This window comes from Elephantulus edwardii, unplaced genomic scaffold (assembly GCF_000299155.1).
Source record: "Elephantulus edwardii isolate Elephantulus edwardi_28Jun2011 unplaced genomic scaffold, EleEdw1.0 scaffold00128, whole genome shotgun sequence".
NCBI lineage: Eukaryota > Metazoa > Chordata > Mammalia > Macroscelidea > Macroscelididae > Elephantulus > Elephantulus edwardii.
This window is the reverse complement of record NW_006399878.1, coordinates 4,566,013-4,580,225: the sequence shown is the minus strand read 5'-3', so window position 1 is coordinate 4,580,225 and position 14,213 is coordinate 4,566,013. Positions and strand designations below refer to the sequence as shown.

Genomic DNA, 14,213 nt, shown 5'->3' with positions numbered 1-14,213 from the left:
GCAGATGATCATCCAGAAATGACTGGAACAGTACATTGACAGAGAACCAGCAGAAATACAAGCTAGGTTTAGAAAGGTCGTGGAACTAGACACATTATTGCCAATGTTAGATGGATCTTGGCAGAAAGCATAGAGTACCAGAGTAAACGTCTGTCTGTGTTTCTCTGACTATGCAAAGGCAGTTGATGGTGTGGATCACAACAAACTGTGGCTAGAACAAAATGGGAACCTCAGAACACTTGATTATGCTTATGTGAAATCTATATTTGGACCTGGAAGCAGTCCTCAGAACAGAGGAGGGAAACATTGCATGGTTTAAAATCAAGCAAGGAGTGCATCAGGGATGCATCCTGTCTCCATACCTTTTCAACCTATAGGTAGAACAGATAATTTGGAAAACAGAGCTTTCTTTATGAGGAAGAATGTGACATCAGGATTGGAGGTAGACTCTTCAAAAACAGTAGATGACCCAACTTTGCTTGCTGAAACTGAAAAAAAAACAAACCCAAAACACAAACCTGAAGCACTTGTTACAGAAGGTCAAGGACTATAGTCTTCTCACCACCAGACCAATTGGCAGCACCATGATAGATGGAGAAGGCATTGAGGCTGTTAACAATTTCAACTTGCACGGCTCCACAATCAATACTCTTTTTAAAAATTTTTTATTATTATTGTGTGTGTCTGGTCAAATTGGATCTGACTGGTACAGGAGGAGATTGCCCCTCCTTCTCCTGCTGAGTATCTGGTGGGCAATCATTACTCAACACCAGCATTCAGGAAATTAAAAAATTACTTGCATTGGGAAAATCTGCTGTTGGGGACTTGTCAGAGTGCTGAAAAGCAACGATGTCAGGCTAGAGACTAAGGAATTCCTGATCTAGGCCATGGTCTTTCCAAATTACTTGCTAAGCATCAGAGAACTGGACAATGACTAAGGAAGAAAGAAGAAGAATCAATGCCTTTGAATTGTGGTGTTGGAGGAGTCTTGAATATACCATGCACCACCAAGAAAGCAAATAGGTCTGTCTTAGAGAAGGTTAAACTAAGTTACTCCTTGGAGGCTAGGATTTTGAAGCTCCATCTCCCATACTTTGGGCATGTGGCTAGGAGGGACTGACCCTTGGAGAAGGGTGGAGGTACAGTGTAGGAGAAGAAGCCCCTAGATGAAATGGATTGCTACTATAAATGGGGCAATGGAAGTTGGTGTGTCAGAATTCATGAGAATCACTCAAGACATTGCAGAGTTCAGAGCTGCTGTAATACAGTTACAATGGGTTGCATACTCGACAGTATATAACAACAACAACTTTTAACTTACTCAAAGATGTATGCTCTGTATTGTGTTGTGCTGCTAACCAAAAAGCTACATGTATTTGGAAGTCTGAATACACTAGTTCGGTAGTTGGGACCCAGGGCAGTCTTCTTCAGTTAAGATTTATTACCCTCAAAACTCGATGGAGAATTGCCATGAGTCTGAATCAACTGGATGAGAGATGATATAACTCTTTTACACAGTTAATACATTTTTTATAGATTGTGTTATTGTATTTAGGTTCTATTAATTCTTTTCTCTGAAATCTTTTCTATATTCATCACTGATTAGCTAATAAACATTCGGAGTGTCTGTTTATTTCTCTCTCTGTAGCTGTGCTACGCCACAATTTAATGCTCATGGATCTGTGACTCACAGAGTCTCTCAACTGTGTTTTCAATGCTGCAAATCTTTGCAGAAAAAGACTGTACACCTTTCTCCAAGGGAATATCTAGTAAATCCAAATTTCCAGCCTTTTGCTAAAGAGCAATATATTATAGCATTATGAGATTAGGATTTTGTATCTCTCTAAAGTGCTAAAGAACAATGATGTCAGTATAGAGATTAAGGTGTGCTGATCCAGGCCATGGACTTTGCAATCACTTACTTGCTATGCATTAGAGAGATGGACAATGACTAAGGATGAAAAATTAATTGATGCCTTTGAGTTGTGGTGTTGGAGAAGAGTCAGAAATTAAATAGGTCTGTCTTGGCGAGAGTGAAACCAAGTTTCTCCTTGGAGGCTAGGTTTTTGAAGCACTGTCTCATATACTTTGGGCATGTGGCTAGGACAAACTGATCTTTGGAGAAGGACATCATGCTCAGAAGTGTGGAGGAACAGAGCAGGAGAGAAATACTCCAGAGGAGATGGATTTACACTGTAACTCGGGCAAAGGGATTAGATGTGTTGGAGTCAGACAGGCTCAGGATAGGACATAATTTAGTTTCTGGTGACTTGACACATAAAACACACAACAACAATGTGAAATCAGAGGCCCTTTGAAATTACATAAGCAACTAGAATTTTTCTCAGTGTGGAAATTTTGGTTGAGAATTTAATGTGTTGTGAAACAGGATTACATATTTATTCATTGCTTTACTGTGCTATTTCAATGAGAACATGTCTTTCAGGCTATCTAATACAAACTCAAATCAAACTCATTGTTATCAAGTCTATTCAAACTCATAGCAACTCACAGTATGGGAGAAAATTGGTCCAAAGGGTTTCTAAAGCTATGCATTTTTAAGGAAACCAATTACCTCACCATTCTCCTGAGGAGAGGCAGGTGAATTGAAACTACTAACCTTCTATCAGTTATTAACTGAGTGCTTAACCACTGTGCAAGCAGAATTCCTTAAATAACACAAAGAGTTCAAAATGTCAAAATAAATATGGTTTCATTCTACTGACCCGCAATGTAGTTCTTGGTTTTCTCTAATTTACTGGAGTTGTTTTTTCCTCTAAAATGTGTATGAATGAGCAACAGAGTAAAGAAGTGAAGAAATGTGGAAAACTTAAGAACAATGCTTCTCAAGTGTGGATTTCATGTCATCTGGTACTCTTATTTCAATGCAGTTTCCAACTACATACCAGAAATAACCTGGATTTTTGAGAATGCGTCTGGCATTGTGCATTTGTTTATCTTTGTTAACTAGTCCAACGAAGGATATGTTCTTTTCAATCATGGTTTAAAAATATCTTTTAAATAGTTTAAAAGTTCTAGAGAGCTGAGGTTGATAACTGACTTAATATTATATGGAAAGAAAAGGATTAAATATTTAAGAGAAAGTTTCTCTGTGGAAGATGCTAATTTTGCCCTTATTTCCTCTTCAGTTGTTGGGTTTTGTCCCTCTCCACTTTTTTAGAGAAAAGAAGTGATTGTCATGGATATTAAAGAAGGAAAAAATAACTTACTGAATGTACGCTGCATAACATGTAAATGGAATAATGTTAGGGGAAATGCTACACATACTGTACTGGTTATTAAGAAAAAGTTCAATACTTGAAGCAAAGGACACTGTACTTTCCTATTTTTAATTTCTTAATGAATTAATTATAAGAATATTTTAGGAAGTAGGGTGTGATAACAAATACAGTATACATGAGTATTCCAGATAATTTCATGCTGTTTTAAAATCAAGAATGTTAAGCTTAATTTGTTTTACCATTATATTTATTATTTTTCTCTTAATAGTACATAACTGGCCTTGGCCTCAAATTAATATTTTCTAAGCATGATACACTTTCTACAATGTTCTCTCTTAGTAATAAATATGTAATGACCGAACCTAAGTCTCATTTAGAATATGTCTGCTTCATTAAAGCTTATATCAACTGGTAGAAAAACAGAAATACCTACCATATTGATGAGTGCATGCCAATTAGTTTTGGAACCACTTAAATAACACAGATGTGAATTTAGTTTCCTTAAGTTTCTGAATATACAACATATGCTGATTGTGAAATGCAAGCACTATAAGAGCAGCTGCAAAGTGATGAAAGTGATCACATCGTGTTAGCCTTAATCAAAATAGCTCTTGAGACAGTAATGGAGTTGATATGCTGAAAGAAACAGCTGGCTTTGTTTTGCATTATAATTCCTAGCAATATGGATAAAGCCCAGCTGCTGATAATTCTGATTAATTATGTAACAAACTACAATTTTACCTTTATTTTCTGCCATAAAATACAAAAAACAGTTGAACATCAAGTTTTCAAGGCTTTTTCTTGTTTTCTTTTTTAAAATATTAAGAATGGATACTTTCCACCAAATTTGATTTTGTACATGAAATTAGACAGAAACGGATTTAAGATGTGACTGCTCCAGCTACAGGATTTGAGTGTGCATAGTGGTAAATTTTGACCTTGTCAGGGCTAGACGACTGAATTATGATTCAGTGTCTGTGAAAAATGATATGTCTCCAATATTTGATTAATTTCCTGTAAGCTTTACTATTCTGCATTACCAAACCTTGTAAATGTCATCTTTATCCATCATCTTGAGGTATTTTGATGTTGCTTGTATAGTAATTTTGATTTCATTTCCAGTTTTTCTAAAGAGAAAGTTATTTCCCTATTAAATCACACTCTACATTTTTATTATAAATTGCAACAAAAGATCTATAGTATTCTTTTGAAAAATTAATAATGCTTATGTAGCTTTCATGCAAATCATGTGACAGAAATGTTTTTTGAGGGTAAAATGTAGAGTTGTGAAATAAGGACTATATCTACATTAATTTAGATTTTTATACTGTAGAAAATATTACTAACGTATGATAATGTTTGTAATTCATTCTTTCAATTTATTTTATGTATGTATAACTTATAATTTCTACACACCTGAGATCATAATTTAATTACAGAATCCAGATCACATTGTAGACAAAATCATACAACCTTGTTTTCTAGGTCTGTCTCAAGTAAATAGTTTCATTACCATGAACCAATATCCTTAAGGGACTTCTCCTTTCTAGCTTTGTCAAAAATGGAGTTAAAGTATCTATTTAGAAAGTCACCTCTACTTCTGGAGTTCCAGAATGATATATACTTAGTACATTTATGTCCTTTTTTTGAGTGAAAGTGTAAAAATTTTGTTGTGTTTTAATTCAACCATTCATAGATGTTTTGTTTTAATGCATTGATTATTAATAATTTATGTAATTAATTAATTATATTAATAAATCCCTTGTACGTTGTCTTCTCTTCATTCAACTTATCCGTTTATTAACTTTTTCTTCCTTCTTACACCTATTAATTTGTTACATTTAATAGACTATTGTTGTAACACTAAATTTTATTCTTAAATACATACAGATTAGAGGCAATGTATAAATTCAACTTTAATTTATTGTTATTTTTGTTGTGCGTCCTTAAGTCAGCTATAACTCATAGCGACTCTCTGACCAATGACTATGAAATTTGTCCCATCCTGTACTATCTTTACCATCTACAACACACTTGAGCTCACTGCTAGTCATTGTGTCAATTATTTCACTGAAAGTCTTCCACTCTTTCATTGTCTCTCCATCTTTCCTAATTCCTCCTGAAAACATATCCAAAGTATGTGAGATGTGTTCACCATCATACCTGTTTGTTTTCTTGCCAGTACATGGATCATTCAAATACTCTTCTCCAATACCACAATTCAAAGGCACTGATTCTTCTGTCATCCTTAGGCATTGTGCAACTTTCAGATTCATCTGAGTAATTGAAAAGATTATGTATTGAATCAGGTGCATTTTAGTCTTTAAACTCACACCGTTAGTTTTTCATATGTTGGAGATGTTCTTAAACAGCAGATTTTTCCACTGCAACTCGACTTTGCTTTTGTTGACTGCTAGTATCAATGGTGTTGATTGTTGATGCTGGTAAGATAAAATTGTTGATAATTTCTTTTTACCATCTATTATGATGTTGCCTACTATTCTTGTAGTGAAGATTTTTGTTTTCTTGATGTTGAAATGAAATCCATATTAAAAGCTGTATTATTTAATCTTCTACAGCAAATGCTTCAAGTCCTCCTTACTTATAGCAAGCAAGGTTGTGCCGTCTACATAGAGCAGGGTTTTTTAATGCATCTTCCTCCAATCCTGAAGCTACGTTTTTCTTTATAAAGCCCAGTTTCTCAAATTATCTGTTCAACATATAGATTGAATAGGAGTGAATTAAGGATACATCTTTAATGCAAACACCTTTCTTGATTTTTGAACCGTGCACTGTTCTCTTGCTCTGTTTGAACAACAACTTCTTGGTTTAGGTGTAGAATATAAACGAGCGCAATTAAGTGTTATGGGATTCCTATTCTTCTAAATATTAGTTATAATTTGTTGTGATCCTCACAGTCAAATGCCTTTGCATAGTCAAAAACACAGCTTAGTTGTGGTTTATTAGTAATTAATCATACCACCAGTGCAGTGGTAAGCTTTTTATATCAACCTGCTCTTCTGTGGGAGAAAATTGGGCAATCTCCTCTCCTGTGATCTAATGGTTCTGAAAGTCTGCTGAAGGGTCAGCAATGTGTCAGTTCTGACTTAATGGTACACAGCAATTATAGGCAAAACATTGTGTATGATACAGAGATTAATAATCTCAAGATGCTGTAAAGTATGGAAGTGGCACTAAGATTTTGAAACTCTCTATCAAGGTAGAGTTTACCACTGCTTGAATCTGGCTGGCTTTCTGGCATGTTTTAATTTGCAGAATGCAACAAGAGTTCCAATTCTGAGACTCAGCTGCAAGTCTTAAAGCCTTCACATTTTCTTAGAACTCTGAACTTGTCTATCAACAAGCCCCCGGTATTTTGTTGACTATTAAGAGACAGTTAACCCCCTGGAACAACTTACAGACATAGGTATGAGCCCAGTTGGGATGCAAAAAATTCATCCCACTGAAACCAGCACAAAACTGTCAACTCATAAAATTTTAAACTAAAAAAAAAAAGGTCACATTTTAAGTCACTAAGCTTTGCATTAAGTTCATTATGCAACAACAAGTTACAGATGTAATAATTAACATTCAGGAAGATTTTGCTAACAGTCATAAGTTCAATTATGTAAGTAACATAGGTGTCAGAGACAGTGCGATTGGCACAGGACAGAGCGGAGTTTAGGGCTGTTGTACATAGGGGTCGCTATGAGTGGCAAGCGACTCGATGACACATAACAACAACAACAACAACAACACTCTGTAGAAGGTATTAGAATTATTTTCAGTTTATAGGTGAAGATCACAAGGCATAGAGAGCTAACTCAGGTTGCTTTGGGTTACAGGCCTTGTAAGCTGTGGATCCATGATTCTAACCCTATCATTCTGACATCAAAAGCTGAAGTAATAACATTAATTTTCTACTTTAAAAATGACAGACATGTTGCCACTTTCTATGTCTGACTAGATGTAGTGATATATTGCTTCCTTATACATATATGTGCAAACAGCAACACATAACTATATAAGTGCACGTTTATATTGCTGTTATTTATCTTTGTAGAAACTTCTGCTCCTTATATGTTAAACACAATGTTTTTGTCTAGAAGCTGAGCACATTGCTCCCAGAGTTGCCTTTTTTAAATTTCCTGTTAGATAAGGGCTTGAAGTCCTGTGTTTTCGGTTGCTGTCAGTGCTCTGAAAGCAAGATGTTTGCCACCATCACTTCCAATGTAAGCAGGGCTGGAGAATATTATTCGGACTTCAAGTTAGACATTAAAACTTAGTTCAGTAGTAGTAACAACGTTGTGACCAGAGAAGTGATATGATTTGTAACATGTATTGAAGAATGGTTAACTACCCTTCGGAGAGTGTGACTTCAGTCGTTTTTTTCAACACAAAAATATATTTGAAGTAACAACAAATTTATCAAATTTGTCTGAAAATCTTAGTGAATGTTAAGCACTTCTCTATGCCTGTGTGCATGTGTATACACGCATGTGCATTCGCAAAGTGGTTTGTCTGCTCAAATATGCATTTGTATACATATGCTCATTTATCTTTCTTTTAATTCCCCACAGCTAATAAAACAATAATTCAAGGAGAAATAAGTGTAAATGCAGAAAGTTTATATGACTCAGTGTTTAAAAAACGTCATTTCTGTTGACAGAAGCTCAAGTGGCTTGGTATCTAAACTGGTGGGCTGCTTGCTCAGTGAAAGGTCAGTGATTTAAATGCACTACACAGCCACTTCAAAGAAGGATGATGCAATTTCCTCCAGTAAAAATGGAAACTCAGTGGAGGGTGATCTTGAGTAAGAATTCCTTCTTAGTGAGTATTGGAGTTCAATTAACAATATGGTTGAATCTTCCCTCTCTCTCAAATAGTTTAACAGAAAAAAAATTATTCTTAAAACAGAGTTTAAAAATAAGGGTACTGTCAATGAAAAGTAACAATTGTTTGTTATAAAAAATTAAATTAGGGCCATGGGTCTGCGCACGCACGCCCTGCTTGCCATCTTGCGCCAAGACCTCCGTGGGCCGTGCTCTTGCCCATGCCGGCGGGCCGCCTCATGGTGGCACGTTTGCGAGGGCCAGACAGGGAGCTGGCCATGGACAAGGGTCGCCTCCCGTGGCGGCTGAGTCTGCACTGGAGAAGAACCTAGCGGAGCTGACTGTCATGGATGTGTACGACATCACCCCACTTGTGGGCCAGGAGTTCAAGCCGGTCATCGACCAGCACGGCTGTGAGGCCTTAGCGCCCCGCAAGCCCAAGGTCGCTTGCGTCCTGGAGATCCTTGAGGTGCTGGTCAGGCGTCACCACGTCGTGCCCGTGATGGATGAGCTGCGCCTGGAGAGGATGGACCACATTGAGAAGGGGCACAAGCACCCGCAGGAGCTGGAGCTGGTGGTGGACGTGTGGTGAGGAGACGTGCGGGACCTGTTCTCCCAGATCGCCCAGCTGCAGGAGGAGAACAAACAGCTTATGACCAACCTCTCCCACAAAGACAGGCAGCATTTTTGAGGAGGAGTTCCAGAAGCAAGCAGGCATGTCAGACCGAGAACGGCAGGTGATGAAGAAGCTGAAGGAGGTGGGGGCCAAACAACGGGATGGGATCCGCGTCAAGCAGAGCTTGGCCTGAAGAACAAGGATGTGGAGGCTCTGTAGCAGAGGCCGACCCGGCTGATTAAGATCAACCATGACCTTCAGCTTCGGGTCATGGTGCTGTAGGCCCAAGGGAAGTTCCTGATTGAACAGAAGGTGGAGCTGGAAGCTGACCTTCAGTCCAAGGAGCAGGAGATGGGCCGCCTTCAGGTAGAGCTCGGGAAGCTTTGAAAGAAGCTGCAAAGCGAGGCGTGCAAGAACAGATTGGAGAAGACCCTGAGACAGAGCCAGGCGCTGAGGAGCACGTTTCTGAGACAAACAAGCTGACCATGGGGATGAAGGATCCCAATCACCCCCTCAGTTCATGGTGCAGGAGCTGAGGGACGTGTTGCATGAGCGCAATGAGTTCAAGTCCAAGGTATCCATGCTGCAGGAGGAGCGGGCCTACTACAAGAGTGAAGAGGTGGAAGAGGAAAACCGGTATATCAACCTTTTCCTGTAACATACTCAAAAATACTACCCTAGTCAGAGTCTGGCATCAAGCGACTGCTCAGCTGCTTCTCCCGGGACAAAAAGCGCTTGTCCAATACGCAGAGGAGTGTGCAGATCCAGGAGTCCATCGGCCACTGGGTAAACTCCCAATGGGATGATGGCTACTCTGAGCAGGAACAGAAGGCTCTGTAGCACCTGTGACCAGTGACCCTGGCCCGGGACCTGGACCCACAGCCATGGCTGTCACTGCCTTACCCACCTTTTGGTGGTTTCTCTCCAAACTCAGCCCTCAAACAGACTGCTTTGAGGAAGGACCTATCCAAACTGACACTGAACTCTCAAGAACGGTTTCTTTTTATCAGGACTCTCACCATTTACAGGAGGGATCCCATGAATAGAGAGCCTGGACTCTTGTGTTAGTACAACATGAGTTTCTTGAAACCAAATACATCACTCGCCACAAGAATCGCCGCTTGACTTGCTTGGTTTCCAAATCTCTGTGCAGACAGTTTGGGTGGTTTTTGTTTGTTGGTTTGGTGTTTGTTTTTTTTTGTTGTTGTTTTTTTTTAATCACATGTGTAATATTCTTGTGGGCGGTGGGGGGTGGTAGCCTTTAGAAAGTTCTGCTCCGGAAATGTCCAAGATGATGGCATGTGACAGAGGATTAATCCACTGGACAAACAGAAGCCTCTGGAGCCATCAGAGCAGCTGGCTTGGCCCAGACACAGAGCATCTGACCACCCGGACAGTGGTCCCAATGGGAGCTGGAGACCAGCTGGCAGGAGCCTTTGGTCCTGATGCGCCTCGTGCCTGGGAATGTCTAGAGCACACTGTGGTGTTTAAGGTGAGCATGCCTTGGAATTTGCTGCGAGTTACACAGTACTAACCAAAGTTGCTAAGGGGGAGATATTACAACAACAATAACAACAAAATTAGATTATATAACACACTTATTTAGCTAATCTTCCTATTAAAGTATAGCAAGCTCATGTGGCCTAGTTTTTGTAATGACCTTTTGCATTCTTCATCGATGATGTTCTTCATATTCTCCCAGAGCTATGCAGGATGGCTTTAGAAGAGGCTGTGGTACTAGCTAATGTTAGCTGGTTTTTGGCTGAAAGCAGAGAATGCCAGAGGAATACCTATCTGTGTTTTGTTGACTAAGTGACTGTGTGGATCACAAGAAACTATGATGGAATGGGAACCCCAGAGCACTTATTGTGCTTATACCTATACTTGGACCAGGAGGCAGTCATCAGAACAGAGCAAGGAAACATTGTGTGGTTTAAAATCAGAGATGTGTCCTATCTCCATATCTTTAAAATCTATATGCGGAACAGATCATCTGGGAGGCTGGGCTTTATGAGGAGAAATGTGGAAGCAGGATTGGAGGAAGACTTATTAACAGCCTGAGTTACACAGATGACACAACCTTGCTTGCTGAAACTGAGGAGGACCTGAAACACTTGCTGAAGAAAGTCAAAGACTGCAGCCTTCAATATGAATTGAAGCTCAACATCAAGAAAACAAAGATTCTCACCACTGGGTCAATTGGCAGCTTCATGATAGACCTAAGAGATTGAGATTGTTAATGGTTTTTGTTTGCTTGGCTCCACAATCAATACTCTTGATATAAGCAGCCAGGAAATCAAAAGATGAATTGCATTAGGAAAGTCTGCTGTCAGGAACATCTCTAGAGTACTGAAGAGCAAAGATGACAGTCTGTAGACCAAGGTGTGCCTGAACCAGGCCATGATCTTCACAATTACTTGCTACTCATCAGAAAGCTGGGCAATGACAAAGGGATCGCAGAAAGAGAATTGATGCCTTTGAGCTGTGGTGGTGGAGAAGAGTATTGACTATATCATGAACTGCTAAGAGAACAAAGAGGTTAGTCCTAGAGAGGTGAAACCAGGCTATTCCTTGGAGGCAAGAATTCTGAAGAGGTCCTGAGAGAGGGATGTCATGCTCGGGAGGGTGCAAGAGAGAAAGACCTTCAATGAGATGGATTGACTCAGTGATTGGGGTTATGGAAGTAGGTATGTCAGAGACAATATGGTTGACTCTGGATAGGGCAGGGTTCAGAGTTGTGAAAAAGATGTCCGTGAGTTGTAGGTGACTTGTCAGCACATAATAAGAATGACAACAATAGCCATGGTCTAGTGGTTAAGGAGTTGTGCTAGCAACCCAAAAACAGGTGTCTTGAACCCAGTAGTTGCTGTTTGAGGGAAAGATAGGAAATCTCTTCCTGTGTGCTTTACAGCCTCTGAAAATCCACTGGAGGGTCAACTATGAGTTGACTCTTACTTGGTAGCACTTCCTGGAACATTGAGCTATTATATAACTATATATATTTTAATCTCACCTAAAATTATATAATAAATATGTTTAAGTGTATTTAAAAATTCATAGACCATAAAATAAGGAAATAAATCCTGCACAAAAAATTGCCACCAAGTCTGTTCTGCCCCATGAGGTTGTTATATACCATCATGTCAGAACCAATCCATAAATTACCCTCCAGCAGGTTTTCAGAGGCAACAAATCACAAAGAAGATTGCCTGTTTTTCAACCACAGAGCAGCTGGTGGATTCTTACTACATGCCTTTGGGTTAATAGTGCAAATCCTTACCACTGAAACATTTAGAGCTTCCTCATAACACCCCTATATGTGGAGAAAATGAGTAGTTTTGTTAGACTAAAGATAATACAATTTTCTCTATATCTATATCTACAGATGATATAGATATAGATATATCAGCATGCAAGAGTTCATTTAAGAACTTAACTCTAATTGCCTTCTCATTCCCTTCCTACAAAAATGAAAAGAAGTGATTTTGAGTGATGGAAATAAGTAAAGCCATTTTCACATAGGCAATAGGAAGCATATTTGGCTTCAGGAATTAAAAAGTCAAAAGGGTCACATAAGAGTGGACTATGGTTCTTACTTCCAATCTTCACTTGATACAGAATGGCTATGAACTAATTAAAGATGGGGCATTGCAGCAGATGATTCCTAATGAGAACCTCTCATCCCCCAGGCCGACTCTCCATGTGGCCTCTTATCATTCATTAGTCTAGCCTGAGCTTTCATACAGCATGCTCTTGACATATGACTTAAACTGCATGACTGACTTTAAAAGAAAACAAACCAGAAGTCCTTCCCAAACTTCTGATCAATAAAATACTTCCTTTAAACAACTACATTTTAGAGTAATTTTCTATGCAGCAATAATACCTGGAACAGAAAATTTATTTGAGAAATATTTTTAGCCTGCCTTCACTGCAATGAAAATAATAGAAATTAATATATACCACCTGTAATGGTTAGGAACACTTCTCCATAATAAAGGATAATTGTGAATTCTTATTTTATAAAAATAACAGTATTTTCATTTATACTATTTATTCTGAGCTTTTTATTTTTAAATTTTTTTATTGGTTTGCCTATAATCACATGTTTCAGGTTTTGCACATTTTTGTATTTTATATAATCATATGTGGTGCTTCATTGGTATACCTTGTGGTTTATACAATCATTCATACACATTATATTTTATATAATTATTTCTCTATGCCTATTTTCACCCTGCCTTTTCAAGTTCCCATTGAACATTTCCCAATTATTCACCCTCCCTCACCAACTTCTTTAATCCCAATGATTTTCCTTTCTTCCCCTTTTTCTGCTCCTGCTTATCTCTTTCCCCTACTCACTTTGAACATTTATATAAATCTTGATCAGTTATCCTCCTATTATCATAATAATAACTTTATGCAGTCTTAATCAGACTGAGGTATTTCACTCCGCATAATGTTCTCTAGTCTCTCCCAGGTTATACAGTGTTTTACTAAACCATTGTTCCTTTTTGTTGTTGTTTGTGCTGTTAAGTTGTCTACAACTCATAGAGAATTATGAACAATAGTTGAATCCTGTCCTATCCTGAGCGAGTCTCACTCCTTGCAACACAACTACCTCCATTACCTGAGTTATTGTGTCAGTTGACATCATAAAGGATCTCCATCTTCTGTGCCACCCTCCACCCTTCCAAACATCCTTAAGTATTGTGAAGCTTGAATTTGTTCTTCAGTTCATTCACCTTAAGTGAGTTTTCCCCTTTGATTTTCTTCGAGTTACCCTTTGAAATTTTTTGTTCAACTCTTTAATGTCTGGATTTCTTCCTTTGTTTTGGTTTCTTGGTTCTCTATTGCAATTTTAGAGTCTCTTCTAACATCCATCTTGGTATTTTACTTCTCCTCTGTCTTTATAATGAATGATCTTTTGCATTCTTCACGAATGATATCCTCCCACAGCTCATCTGGTTTCGTCCATTAGTGTTCAAGACCTCAAACCTGTTCCTGAAATAGTTTTAAATTTAGCTGGGATAAACTTGAGGTCAAACTTTGGTTCTTGTAGATATGATTTTATTTTCTTTCCTTTCTGTTTGAACTTGTTTTTGAATAGTTGATGGTCAACAATCAGCATCATCTGGCCTAGTTTCCACAGCAGATATTGAGCTTCTCATTGATTTTTTTTCCCCACAGATGTAGCCAATCTAATTCCTGTGTAGACCATCAGGTGAAGTCCCTGTGTATAGACACCATTTATGTTTCTTAGAAAGGTATATCACAATGAAAAAATCATTGATTGTACAAAATTCTATTATTTTATCTCCAGCTTCATATCTGTCACTGTCTATGTTTACCAACTTCTGATCCTTCTACTTTGCTCCCAAATTTATATTCCAGTCACTCATTATTATTGATGCATCTTGGTTGCAAGTTCATTCTATTTCTGACTACAAAAAGTTGGTAAAAGTTATCTATTTCCACCTCTTTATAGTAGTTGGGATGTGCCAATCATGGTAACGGGTACCT

The 14,213-nt window shown here is 38.4% G+C and overlaps 2 pseudogenes; both read left to right on the top strand.

Annotated features, from left to right (window-relative positions):
- Positions 1 to 8,366: 8,366 nt before the first annotated feature.
- On the top strand, positions 8,367 to 9,539 carry LOC102857166 (annotated as a pseudogene).
- Positions 9,540 to 9,972: 433 nt separating this feature from the next.
- Positions 9,973 to 14,213, top strand: part of LOC102867329 — a 36,329-nt pseudogene continuing 32,088 nt past the window's right edge.